Below are 13,364 nucleotides of genomic sequence, written 5' to 3' on the forward strand. Positions count from 1 at the left end.
ACTTTATTCAATTGATAAATATATACAATTCATGAACCGTTCGAACAAACAAAATTCATCCGACATTTTCGGAGACTATACAAATTTTTTTACATTTGTCAAATTCCACCAAACTGTCCCCCACCCCGTGCCCCTCTGTGGCCCCTGTCCAAGTAATAAATATATACAATGTGTGCACAGTTCGAAAATTCCATCCGACATTTTTTGTAGGCTATAGAGATTGTTCAATACAGTTTATGTCTTTTAAATTCCACAAAAATGTCCCCCACCCGTGCCACTCATCATGTGGCCCCCTGGCGTGGGATACCTTCCCTTAATTTAATTTGTGGGCCTCCACCGTGCCCCCCCCCCCCATTCTCTGCCTCAGAAGGCGGTGGAGGCCGTTTCGATGGAAACTTTCAAGAGAGAGGTGGATAGGGCTCTTAAAGATAGCGGAGTCAAGGGATATGGGGAGAAGGCAGGAACGGGGTACTGATTCGGGATGATCAGCCATGATCACAGTCAATGGCGGTGCTGGCTTGAAGGGTCGCATGGACTACTCCTGCACCTATTGTCTAATGTCTATTATGGTTGAGTCTTGAAGCCGTGGGGAGCCGGGCGAAGATGTAACAGATTTCTATATTCACAAACTACACTGACCAGCAGCGCAACGCACGATATTGATCGAGAACCAAAGGAACTAAAGCAATCCTGAAACTGATTGAGTGACGTTTTGGGACGTCATTAGAAGATGCTGGATAAAATCGAATGTAGACACAAAATGCTGGAGTAAGTCTTAGAAGGGTCTCGACCGAAAACGTCATCCGTTCCTTCTCTCCATAGATGCTGCCTCACCCGCTGAGTTACTCCAGCATTTTGTGCCCAGCTTCAATTTTGTCCAACATCTGCAGTTGTTTCTTACATTTGAAACTGATTGGTTTGTTGGAACGTTCATTCTTATCGGTTCCCTCGCATGTATTGATTATTGATTAATAATGGGTGAAATGTAGTGTTGACTTGACTGAGATATTTACAAACGTCTTCAGTCAGTTCTATCAGGTGATGCATCCCAGCATATATCGCCTCGGGATTTGAATTCAGTTCTTTGGTCCATGGTAGAGCCAAGTCCACCCCACCCCCACCCCACCCACGTAACACTAGCTTCCCGTTTTCACCGTACAAACAGCTAACAATAGCTTGAAACCTCGCCCATTCATTCTCTCCAGAGATGCTGCCTGACCCGCTGAGTTACTACAGCCAATTTTGTCTATCTTCGGTTTAAACCAGCATCTGCAGTTCCTTCCTACACATCTTCATTCTTCATTCACATAAAGCCCAGCGGTATGAACATTGATTGCTGTAATTTCATGTAACCCTTGCATTCCCTCTCTCTCCATTCTTCTTCCGCCTTAGAGAGTCTTGCTAGTTTCACAGTTTGTATCCCCTCATTATCACCTCTTCCACGGCCAACAATGGACCATTGTGGGCTCCACCTTTCTTGACTCATCGGTGTCGGCTGTGATTGGTTCTGTACGTCTAGTTTCCCTCAACCGACTCTCATTCTGAAGAAGCCCCAGTCTAATTCCACTCGTGGGCCCAGTCCAGAACCAGGGAGACCTGGTCATATGTTGGAGCCCTAAGTACAGGACCTGAGTACTTAACTACAAGGTTACAGAGTCGTACCTAGTACTAAATAACATTGATTACAGGGGTGAAGCCAGCGAGCTTTGTCAAACAAGGGATGTGGAAATCAGAACCGCTTTCAATGGAAGGTGAACATTCCAGATCTGGTTTTCTGCTGTAAAATTGCTGTAAAAATTCAATGTTCTTTCCAAATCCACGAGTTTATGACAGAAAATATTACATTGAGCCGTTCTCAATCCATATTTCACCATTGTTTCAATTTGTGCCCAGCCTTAGTTTTGTTTAGTTTAGAAATTCAGCGTGGAAACAGGCCATTCGGCCCAACGCACATTAACACTTTCATACACACAACCCACAGGGGACAATGTTTTATAAGCATATCATTTTGTTTTTAGTTTTTAAACCAGGGGAGAGCGCGAACGCAGTCCCCCACTACCACAAATTTTGCAGTCGAGTATCCCACATTTGGGGACATCGCACCCGAAGTCCAATGGGAGAGCCTCGTCCTGGGAGAACCATTTTTTTTTATTTTTTTTTCAAAACAGACTTTATTCAATTGATAAATATATCCAATTCATGAACCATTCGAACAAAAAATTCATCTGACATTTTCGGAGACTATACAAATTGTTTTTCAGTACAATATTTTTACATTTGTCAAATTCCACCAAACTGTCCCCCACCCGTGCCACTCTGTGGCCCCTGTCCAAGTAATAAATATATACAATGTGTGCACAGTTCGAAAATTCCATCCGACATTTTTGTAGGCTATAGAGATTGTTCAATACAGTTTATGTCTTTTAAATTCCACAAAAATGTCCCCCACCCGTGCCACTCATGTGGCCCCCTGGCGTGGGATACCTTCCCTTAATTTAATTTGAGGGGCGTCTCCACCATACCGTGCCGCCCATGTCAAGTAGCGGAAGGATCCTAGACTGTGGCCCTCCCCCACCGAGCCTTGGCGTTGGCTGCACCAAGCTTCAGCGAGTCCCTTAGCACGTACTCCTGCAGTCTGCAGTGGGCCAGTCGGCAACATTCCCTGACGGACATCTCGCTCTGCTGGGTGGTGAGCAACGCTCGGGCAGACCAAAGAGAGTCTTTCTCCGAGTTGATGACCCTCCAGCAGCACTCGATGTCAGTCTCTGAATGTGTCCCTGGGAACAGTCCGTAAATCACAGAGTCCTCTGTGACGGAGCTGTTCGGGATGAATCGTTCCAGGGACCCTTTCATACTTCTCCAGACTCTTTTTGCAAATCCACACTCTGCAAAGAGATGGGCAACCGTCTCCTCCCCATAGCAGCCGTCCCGAGGGCAGCGTGCGCTGGTAGTGAGGTTCCGGCGGTGCAGGATGGATCTAACTGGGAGGGCTCCCCTCACCGCCAGCCAAGCCAGGTCTTGGTGCTTGTTGGTCAGTTCTGGCGATGAGGCATTTTGCCAGACAAGCTGGGCAGTCTGCTCTGGGAACTACGCCACCGGATCCATCGAGTCCTTTCCCTACAGTGCCTGCAGGACATTCCGTGCTGACCACTGCCCGATGGACTTGTGGTCAAAGGTGTTGGTCCGGAAGAACCTTTCCACAGACGACAGATGGGGCGGCAATGTCCAGCTGACTGGTACATTGCGTGGCATCTGCGCCAGGCCCATCCTTCGCAACACAGGGGACAGGTAGAACCTCAGCAGGTAGTGACACTTGGTGCCCACGTGCCTTGGCTCTACACTCCGCCTGATGCAGCCACACACAAAGGTGGCCATCAGGGTGAGGGCGACGTTGGGCAGCTTTTACCCCCGTTGTCTGCCGACTTGTACATTGTGGCCCGTCGCACCCGATCCATCCTCGACCCCCAGATGAACTGGAAGACGGCCCGGGTGATCCCCGTGGCGTAGGAGGGAGGGACAGGCCACACTTGTGCCAAGTACAGCAGCCCCGAGAGCACCTCACACCTGATGACCACATTTTTACCGGTTATGGAGAGGGAGCGTTGCCTCCACAGCTCCAGCTTCTTCCCCACCTTGGCTATCCGCTCCAGCCAATTCTTCTTGCTCGCCTCAGCCCCCCCGAACCAGATCCCCAGCACCTTCAAGAAGTCAGGCTTGATGGTGAAGGGGATGGAAGATCGGTCGGGCCAGTTGCCAAAGAGCATGGCCTCGCTCTTCCTGCGGTTCTCCCTGGCTCCCGTGGCCGACTCAAACTGGTCGCAGATGCTGATCAATCTGCGGACCGACCTTGGATCCGAGCAGAAGACGGCGACATCGTCCATGTACAGGGAGGTCTTGACTTGAATGTCCCCACTGCCTGGCAATATCACTCCTCTTATGCTCGCATCCTTCCTGATGGACTCGGCAAAAGGTTCAATACAGCAGACAAACAAGACAGGAGAGAGAGGGCAACCCTGCCTGACTCCAGACCTTACAGGGAAACTGTCTGATTCCCACCCATTGATTTGGACTGCACTACGGATATTGGTGTAGAGCAGTTTGATCCAATTTCGGATTCCCTCCCCAAAACCCATTTTGGAGAGCACGTCCCTCATGTACGTGTGCGATATCCTGTCGAAGGCCTTCTCCTGGTCCAAGCTGACTAGACAGGCATCCACTCGTCTGTCCTGCACGTAGGCGATGGTATCTCTCAGCAGCGCTAGGCTGTCTGAGATTTTCCGGCCAGGTACAGCACAGGTTTGGTCCGGGTGGATCACCTGTCCCAGAGCAGACTTGACCCGGTTGGCGATGGCCTTAGACAGGATCTTGTAATCTACATTCAACAATGTTATGGGTCTCCAGTTCCTTATATCCTTCATCTCCCCCTTCTGCTTGTAGATTAGGGTGATGCTGCCCTTCCTCATGGAGTCTGACATGCTGCCGGCAAGAAACATGTCGTTTGTACACTTCCAGCAGGTCCGGGCCCACCGAGTCCAACAGAGCCGAATACAACTCGGCCGGTAAGCCATCGCTTCCGGGAGTTTTACTCGAGTCAAAGGAGCGGATGGAGCCAGTCAGCTCCTCTAGGGTCAGTGGTTGGTCCAGACTCTCCCGCTTGCTGTCCTCCAAGACCCCCGTGATAGAGGACAGGAAGTTCTGGGAGGCGGTGCTGTCTGTGGCCTTTTGGTCATACAATTCCGTGTAAAAGGATTTGCAGACCCTCATCATGTCTGTCTGCGAGGATGCTACCGAGCCGTCCTCCTCCCTAAGGCTGTTGATCACAGAGCTCCCCCTGTGAACCTTATGGATGAAGAAAAGTGAGCACGTCTCATCCTGCTCCACATGGCGGACCCTAGATCGGAAGATGATCTTGGAGGATTCAGAGGTAAAGAGCCGAGCTTGCTGGTCCTTCATCTATCTAAGTTCCTCCCTCATATCCACCCCCCTCGACTGCAGAAGGAGCAGTTGTTGCAAATCTGTCTGGAGTTGGCACAATTCCCTCTGACTCTGTCTTGCTCTCTGAACCCCTTTAACTATGTAGAACCTCTTAATGTTCTCCTTGGTTGCTTCCCAGCAGAGTGTCGGGGAGTCAAAGAGGGGCCTCGCTGTTCTCCAACGTGCGTAGTCCCTCTTTAGCTCCTCAACGTTCTCTGGGGTCAACAGCTTCACGTTTAACTTCCACGTCCCTCTGCCTGCCTTCCAGTCCTCCTGTAGGTGACAGGAAGCCTGAAGGAGGCAGTGGTCAGAGAAGAACACCGGCGTGAGGTCGGTGTGACTCACCGAGACAACCTTCATCGTGAAGACAAAGTCTATCCGGGATCGGGCTGAACCGTCCGATCTCGACCAGGTGAACCGCGGATGGGACCCGCCTGCAGGGTCGCTGAAGGCGTCGTGCAGCTTTGCGTCTTTTACCGTTTCCATCAGGAACTTGGACGTGCTGTCCAGTCTGTTGTCGGCACTGCCGTATCGTCCAGCCGCATCAATGATGCAGTTGAAGTCACCGGCCAGAAGGAGCTGCCGGGACGTGGGCAACAGCACTGGGAGCTGCTGGAGAACGGCTAGCCGCTCGCTCCGCACGGGTGGGGCATACACATTAATCAGCCGGAGTTGAGAACCACGGTACATAACATCCACCACGAGGAGACGCCCCGCAACCACCTCCCTGACCTTAGTGATGGTGAAGTTCTCTCCCCGCAGCAAGTTCCCCAGGCCGGAAGCACGACAGTCATTGCCCCCCGACCACACCGACAGTCCGTGGGGCCACCATCGCGACTACCTCCGATAGCAGCGGAGGTGTGGCAACCCGCACTCCTGGAGAATAGTCACATCTGCCTTGACCTTGGCCAGGTACTGTAAAGCATTAACACATCGTGCAGTGCTCTTCACACTGCGCACGTTTAAAGATGCCAGTTTGAGCTCCATTGTCTTTTAGAGTCACTGACCATTTTCCTGTTCCCTCATGCCCACCGCTTCGGTAAATTGCCTCACCTTTCCTGGGCTCAGTTACCCGGCCTCCTCAACGGGTTGGGTTTCCCGTGTCGTAACCCGAGGTGTCGTTGGGCGGGGGGGCTGCTCGTTTCACCCCCTTCTGGGTGCGCCGCTTCCCCCGTCTCTCGTGGCTGGGGCACGGTGACAGACTTACTGCTCCCGGAAATTCGGAGCTGAGGCCCATTGGCCGCTGCACTGCTCCCGGTTGCCCGGAGCTGGGACCCATCGGCCGCTACAATGCTCCCGGTTGCCCGGAGCTGGGGCCCATCGGCCGCTACAATGCTCCCGGTTGCCCGCAGCTGGGGCCCACGGCTGCTGCGGTGACCCCGGTCTCCAGAGGCTGGGGCCCAACGGCTGCTGCTCTGCTCCCGATGTCCTGGGGCTGGAGCCCCTCGACCGCTGCTCTGCTCCCGATGTCCTGGTGCTGGAGCCCCTCGACCGCTGCTCTGCTCCCGATGTTCTGGGGCTGGAGCCCCTCGACCGCTGCTCTGCTCCCGATGTCCTGGGGCTGGAGCCCCTCGACCGCTGCTCTGCTCTCGGTCTCCTGGTGCTGGTGGACAATCGGCCTGGACCTTCTCCTTTCCTCCCCGGTTTTCTTCCTGTGGGGTTTCCCGTTCGCCTCATCCTCCCACGAGGAGAGGTTGCTGCCTTCTGTCAAGGAGAGAGATCGTTTGGGGGGGGGGGGGGGGTTTGGGCTTGCCAACCCCTTCTGGCCTCTGCTCCTTGTGCTGAACCCTCATACGTTTTTCATACGTCACCGTTGTCAAATTCTGCTCTCCCCCCTCCTCCATCGACTCTCCCTCCTGGGCTTGGTGCTGGAGTTCTACTGGCACTTGGGGGCTCGAGGTGGTTGAGGTGGTTGGGCTGTCCACATCCTTGTTCCCCGTTTCTGCTGGGGACTTGGCAGTGGTAGGGGGTGTCTCACCTACCCTGGTTGTGCTGGACCCGCTGAGTTACACAGACACTTAGTGTCTATCTTTTGTGTAAACCAGCATCTGCCCTTCCTTCTTACCTCAACCTGTTGCCTGGCCCGCTGTCTTACTCCATCACTTTGTGTTTTGATTTATAAATCTTGGGTCATTTTATAATCAGTTAGGGAGTTCAAACCAGTGAAGGAAAAGTCTACTTATTTGTGGTAGTTAAATATTTAAAATAAGTATGTACTGTCCTCAATAGGGAAGAAGTTGCAGACGTGTAGAGTCACCGTCTATCTGAAGTGTGCGGGCGACAAGGAGATTCGCTGCTTTCATTTATTTGGGATTGGTGGCCACCAAATGCGGACCTGGGGGAAACACGACTTTCACCTCCATGGAGACAGTCTGAATGAGGACCTGGTGATGCTCTGCCAGGCCTGTATTGCAGCCATCTTTAGCTTATGCTTGTTTTGGGGGCTAGTCCCCTTCAGTTTTCTCTTCAGCACAAAAAAGGCAATAGACCAAGTTGGACCCGTTGGTTCCCATGTTCACACGGGAGGGCTGGGCCCCCAGCACAATATTCCACGTCTCCCCCAATTCCAATATTAGTGGCCAGCGGGGGGGGGGGGGGAGCTTCCTGGAGCGCTAGTATCGGTGTAGTGGGCCGAAAGGACTGGTTACCAGAGGGCTAGTATGGACATTGTGAACCGAATGGATTCTTGGGCTGACAGCTCAGTCACAGGCCTGGTTGGCTGGCAGATCGGTCACTCATGCCTGGTGGGCTGGCAGCTCAGTCATTCAGGGCTGGGGGGCTGGCAGCTCAGTCACTCAGGGCTGGTGAGTTGGCAGCTCAGTCACTCAGGGCTGGTGGCTGGCAGCTCACTTATGACTATTCCTTGAAATTCCATTCCAGGCAGGGTGCAGGCAAGCACATTCAATTGCTTAGCATTCCAGGCAGGGTGTAGGCTACCACATTTCGATTGCATAGCTCCAGGAAGGCTACAGGAAGATTTCCCCGTCCCAATCTGAATCTGCGCACACTTCATATTCCCTTCAGATTTTTCGTAATAATGATTTATTGTAGGGGGCTATAAAAATCGAAGAAATACTGTGGGTGTCACAAATCTGAAAGAAAAGCAAACAATGGTACAAAAAATCTGCAGGCCAGGCAGTATCTGTGAAAAGAGTAGCAGTTAACTCCAAGTCTGAGTTGATCGAGGTGGTCGAGATACAGTAAAACATTATTGCATTGATATACCCTAATTCTGTTAAATGTCCATGCCTTTTTTTTTACCAATTCTATTTCCAAGTTCCTTGTGGCTTTGCAATTTATAATTTGGTGGTTAAATGTAACTTGTTTCGTGTCAATCTGTTGCGAATGGGGTTTCTGCCCCACATTTGACCCCCAAAATTATTAATTGATAAGGTCACAAGGAGTTGAGTATAGGAGCAAAGAGGTCCTTCGGCAGTTGTACAGGGCCCTAGTGATACCACACCTGGAGTATTGTGTACAATATTGGACCCCTAATTTGAGGAAGGACATTCTTGCTATTGAGGGAGTGCAGCGTAGGTTTATGCGGTTAATTCCCAGAATGGCGGGACTGTCAGATGCTGAGAGAATCGAGCAGCTGGGCTTGTATACTCTGGAGTTTCGAAGGATAAGTGGGAATCTGATTGAAACCTCTAAGATTATTAAGGGTTTGGACACACTAGAGGTAAGAAACATGTTCCCGACATTGGGGTAGTCCAGAACCAGCGGCCACGGTTTAAGAATAAGGGGTAAGCCATGTAGAACGGGGATGGAACACTTTTTCTCACAGAGAGTGTGTGCAAATCTCTGTGTGATCGAGGCCGGTTCTCTGAATACTTTCAAGAGAGAGCTAGATAGGGCTGTTAAAGATAGCGGAGTCAGGGGATACGGGGAGAAGGCAGGAACGGGAATTGGGGATGATCAGCCATGATCACATTGAATGGCTGTGTTGGCCTAATGCACCTATTGTCTATTGGACCTTGAAATAGAAGTTGTTCCTGATTTTGGACGCGGGACCAAAGACATTTACAGATCCAGAGTGGAACCGGAGCAGATTCTCAGACACTGGTTTCCAACCCAAGTCCAGAAGAAAGGGTACATTTTCCCGGTGAACTTATTCCCACTGAAGGTGTGGAGATGGGACTTGGTGTCCGCGCTGTAGAATGAGACTATCCATGCCTCATAACTGAGATAAACTCCCAGCCACTCTGGGATGGGGTCGGTGAGGAGACGGGGTTTCGGAGAGGAGTTCACACGAAACTCGTCGCCAACTTGCTCCACGGACTAGAGCCCAGTCACCTGCCTCAGGTTGATGTCTCTCTCCCTGTCCAGAGACTCAGCGGCGACTCCCACACCACACCCCCAGTTCTCCCTCACCACCTCGGGGTAATGTCTCCCCGAGGTGTATCCCTCCGATCCCAGCACACAAGGCCATCGCTTGCCGTTGTCTGGGAGACTCCTCTGTGCCCCGGTCCACCTCACGCTCTTCCGATCCTCGGACACCTCGAATTCCCAACACGCTGTTTCCAAGTCCAAGGTCACAGAGTCTGCGGGTGAACGGAGAGAGACAGAAAATCTCAGTGGGTGGGGAGGGATGAGGAGTGTAGGAGACTGTGGCCACACACACGCGCCCACACACACGCCCACACGCACACGCGCCTACACACTCACACACACACACACACGTACACACGCACGCACACGTACACATACAATTCATGTATTGTAGATGCATGTGAAACCACGAGGCAAATTATGGAATTAATGCCGTAGAATTTTCACCTGGGAACGGGAATCAATGGCCGGAGGGCAATTAAGGTGAGAGAAGAAAGATTTAAAAGTGCTCACAGCGGGCAAGTTATTTTTACACAGAGAGAGATGAATACTTGGAGCATGCTGCAAGGGGTGGTGGAGGCTGAGAGAACAATAGACAATGGAGTTGTACAGAGCCCGAGTGAGACTTACAGGCCAGCAAATGCTTGCGCCGGACACCCGGGTTCGATCCCGATTACGGAATTTATACGTTCTGCCCGTGACCTGCGTGGGTTTCTTCGAGATCTTCGGTCTCCTCCCACACTCCAAAGATGTACACGTTTGATATAAAACATTGTCCCTCGTGTGTTGTGTGTATGATAGTGTTAATGTGCGTTGGGCCGAATGGCCTGTTTCCACGCTGTATTTCCAAACTAAACAAAACTAAGGCTGGGTACAAATTGAAACAATGGTGAAATATGGATTGAGAACGGCTCAGTGTAATATTTTCTGTCATAAACTCGTGGATTTGGAAAGAACATTGCGTTTTTACAGCAATTTTACAGCAGAAAACCAGATCTGGAATGTTCACCTTCCAGTGAAAGCGGTTCTGATTTCCACATCCCTTGTTTGACAAAGCTCGCTGGCTTCACCCCTGTAATCAATGTTATTTAGTACTAGGTACGACTCTGTAACCTTGTAGTTAAGTACTCAGTTCCTGTACTTAAGGCTCCAACATATGATCAGGTCTCCCTGGTTCTGGACTGGGCCCACAAGTGGAATTAGACTGGGGCTTCTTCAGAATGAGAGTCGGTTGAGGGAAACTAGACGTACAGAACACATCACAGCCGACACCGATGAGTCAAGAATGGTGGAGCCCACAATGGTCCATTGTTGGCCGTGGAAGAGGTGATAATGAAGGGATACAAACAGCGAAACTAGCAAGACTCTCTAAGGTGGAAGAAGAATGGAGAGAGAGGGAATGCAAGGGTTACATGAAATTACAGCAATCAATATTCATACCGCTGGGCTTTATGTGAATGAACAATGAAGATGTGTAGGAAGGAACTGCAGATGCTGGTTTAAACCGAAGATAGACAAAATTGGCTGGAGTAACTCAGCGGGTCAGGCAGCATCTCTGGAGAGAAGGAATGGGCGAGGTTCAGGTCGAGATCCTTCTTCAGACTGTTTAGGGATGAGGGAAAGGAGAGATATAGACGAATGATGTGGAGAAATAAAGAACAATGAATGAAAGATCTGCAAAGAAAGTACCGATGATAAAAGGAAACAAGCTATTGTTAGCTGTTTGTACGGTGAAAACGAGAAGCTAGTGTGACGTGGGTGGGGTGGGGTTGGGGTGGACTTGGCTCTACCATGGACCAAAGAATTGAATTCAAATCCTGAGGCGATATATGCTGGGATGCATCACCTGATAGAACTGACTGAAGACGATTGTAAATATCTCAGTCAAGTCAACACTACATTTCACCCATTATTAATCAATAATCAATACATGCGAGGGAACCGATAAGAATGAACGTTCCAACAAACCAATCAGTTTCAGATGTAAGAAAGAACTGCAGATGTTGGACAAAATTGAAGCTGGGCACAAAATGCTGGAGTAACTCAGCGGGTGAGGCAGCATCTATGGAGAGAAGGAACGGATGACGTTTTCGGTCAAGACCCTTCTAAGACTTACTCCAGCATTTTGTGTCTACATTCGATTTTATCCAGCATCTTCTAATGACGTCCCAAAACGTCTCTCAACCAGTTTCAGGTTTGCTTTAGTTCCTTTGGTGCTCGATCAATATCGTGCGTTGCGCTGCTGGTCAGTGAAGTTTATGAATATAGAAATCTGTTACATCTTCGCCCGGCTCCCCACGGCTTCAAGACTCAACCATAATAGACAATAGACAATAGGTGCAGGAGTAGTCCATGCGACCCTTCAAGCCAGCACCGTCATTGACTGTGAGCATGGCTGATCATCCCGAATCAGTACCCCGTTCCTGCCTTCTCCCCATATCCCCTGACTCCGTTATCTTTAAGAGTCCTATCCAGCTCTCTCTTGAAAGTTTCCAGCGAAACGGCCTCCACCGCCTTCTGAGGCAGAGAATTCCACAGACCCACAACTCTCTGTGTGAAAAAGTGTTTCCTCATCTCCGTTCTAAATGACCTACCGCTTATTCTTGAACTGTTGCCTATGGTTCTGGACTCCCCCAACATCGGGAACATGTTTCCTGCCTCTGGCGTGTCTAAACTCTTAATAATATTATAGGTTTCAATAAGATATCCTCTCATCTACTAAATTCCAGTGTAAACGTGCAAAATTCCAGTGTTAGTGGAGAAGTTCCAGCAGCTTGCAACAGTTAATAGAAAATACTGTTCGGTTGTGTATGGTCAGTGTAAATCAATACAACTTTGTGTTTGTTTGATTTCAGGAGGAAATTAGTTGGAAGAGGAGGTGTTCTTATCTGAAACCATACATAATTTTATAAAGTAACTCAGAAGATCGCTGTAGTTCATTTTGTAACCCAGCTGCTTATATTTACAGGGTTAGTGATGAGGAACACACGTTGTCAGTGGCAGATGGGGCACCGGAAGTTGCAAAATTCGATCACCTGAATTTATTGACCAGAGCGTTGTGTGAAATGTCCTGTGGTATTCCACAAGGTCATGTTGATATCATTTATTTGTTCAGTTACATTAAAGATCGCTCTGTGTTAGTTCGATACAAAGAGTGATATGAATAATGGACACTTTAATTAGGGTCCCTAACATTCCCTAAACCTAACCCTAAGCTACACCACTGCTACAATGAGGTGCTAATCCATAACAGCTCCAGTGGTGTCCATTTCCTCCTGCCGGCTGTCTTTTCAAGCTGTCACATGGACTTTCCCTAGTTGTCAGCTGCTCTGTTCACAGCAGACACTTGCTCGGCTAGATGTTAAATTACAATTAAAACACAAAGTACTTGTGCTATATCTCCGGGATAAGCAATCAACTAAGTAAACCAAACCCAAAAGGTGGGAGGTGCGTGCTGGGATCGGAGGGATTCACATCGGGGAGACAGTACTGGGAGGTGGAGGTGGCGGGGAGTCGGGGCTGGGGTCTGGGAGTCGCAGCAGAGTCTGTGGAGAGGAAGAGACCAGGCACACTGACCCCTGAGACTGGAGTCTGGAGCATCAGGCGATGGGATGATGTGTTTAATGCACTCACCTCCACTCAATCCCGTCTCCGCGCCCGTCGCATCCCCGGAAGGGTGGGCGTTCATCTCAGTTACGAGTCCCGGACAGTTCATTTTCCGACACGGACACCAAGTCCCATCTCCACACCTTCACTGGGAATAAATTCATGGAGAAATTTTAACCTTTCTTCTTGATTTGGGGCGAAAACCAGCGGATGAGAATCTGCTCCGGTTTCCGCTGCTGTTGTGCAAGAGGGTCTGGTCCCGGGACCGGCGTCAGGAGCGGGGTTCAGGTACTCTGGGGCAGAAACCCGGTGGACAACAGGTCAGCGCTGAACGAACGGCTCCCATTTAATCCACAAATTCCGCGTCGTGAAACAAACCCCAGTGAGCGCGGAAATAAAACCAGAGGGAATGTAAATGTGGGAAGAGTGAAATAAACAGCAACTGAAATCAG

At 50.2% G+C, this 13,364-nt stretch overlaps 1 protein-coding gene and 1 non-coding gene across 2 annotated transcripts in view; one reads left to right on the plus strand and one right to left on the minus strand.

Annotated features, from left to right (window-relative positions):
- Positions 1 to 13,364, plus strand: part of LOC116982168 (zinc finger protein 239-like) — a 1,102,810-nt gene that overhangs the window by 512,431 nt on the left and 577,015 nt on the right. The window lies entirely within an intron of this gene.
- Positions 2,028 to 2,190, minus strand: LOC116982350. The gene has a single exon (XR_004414439.1). It is a non-coding gene; the product is annotated as a U1 spliceosomal RNA (small nuclear RNA).

The sequence above is a fragment of the Amblyraja radiata genome, chromosome 16, assembly GCF_010909765.2.
Source record: "Amblyraja radiata isolate CabotCenter1 chromosome 16, sAmbRad1.1.pri, whole genome shotgun sequence".
NCBI lineage: Eukaryota > Metazoa > Chordata > Chondrichthyes > Rajiformes > Rajidae > Amblyraja > Amblyraja radiata.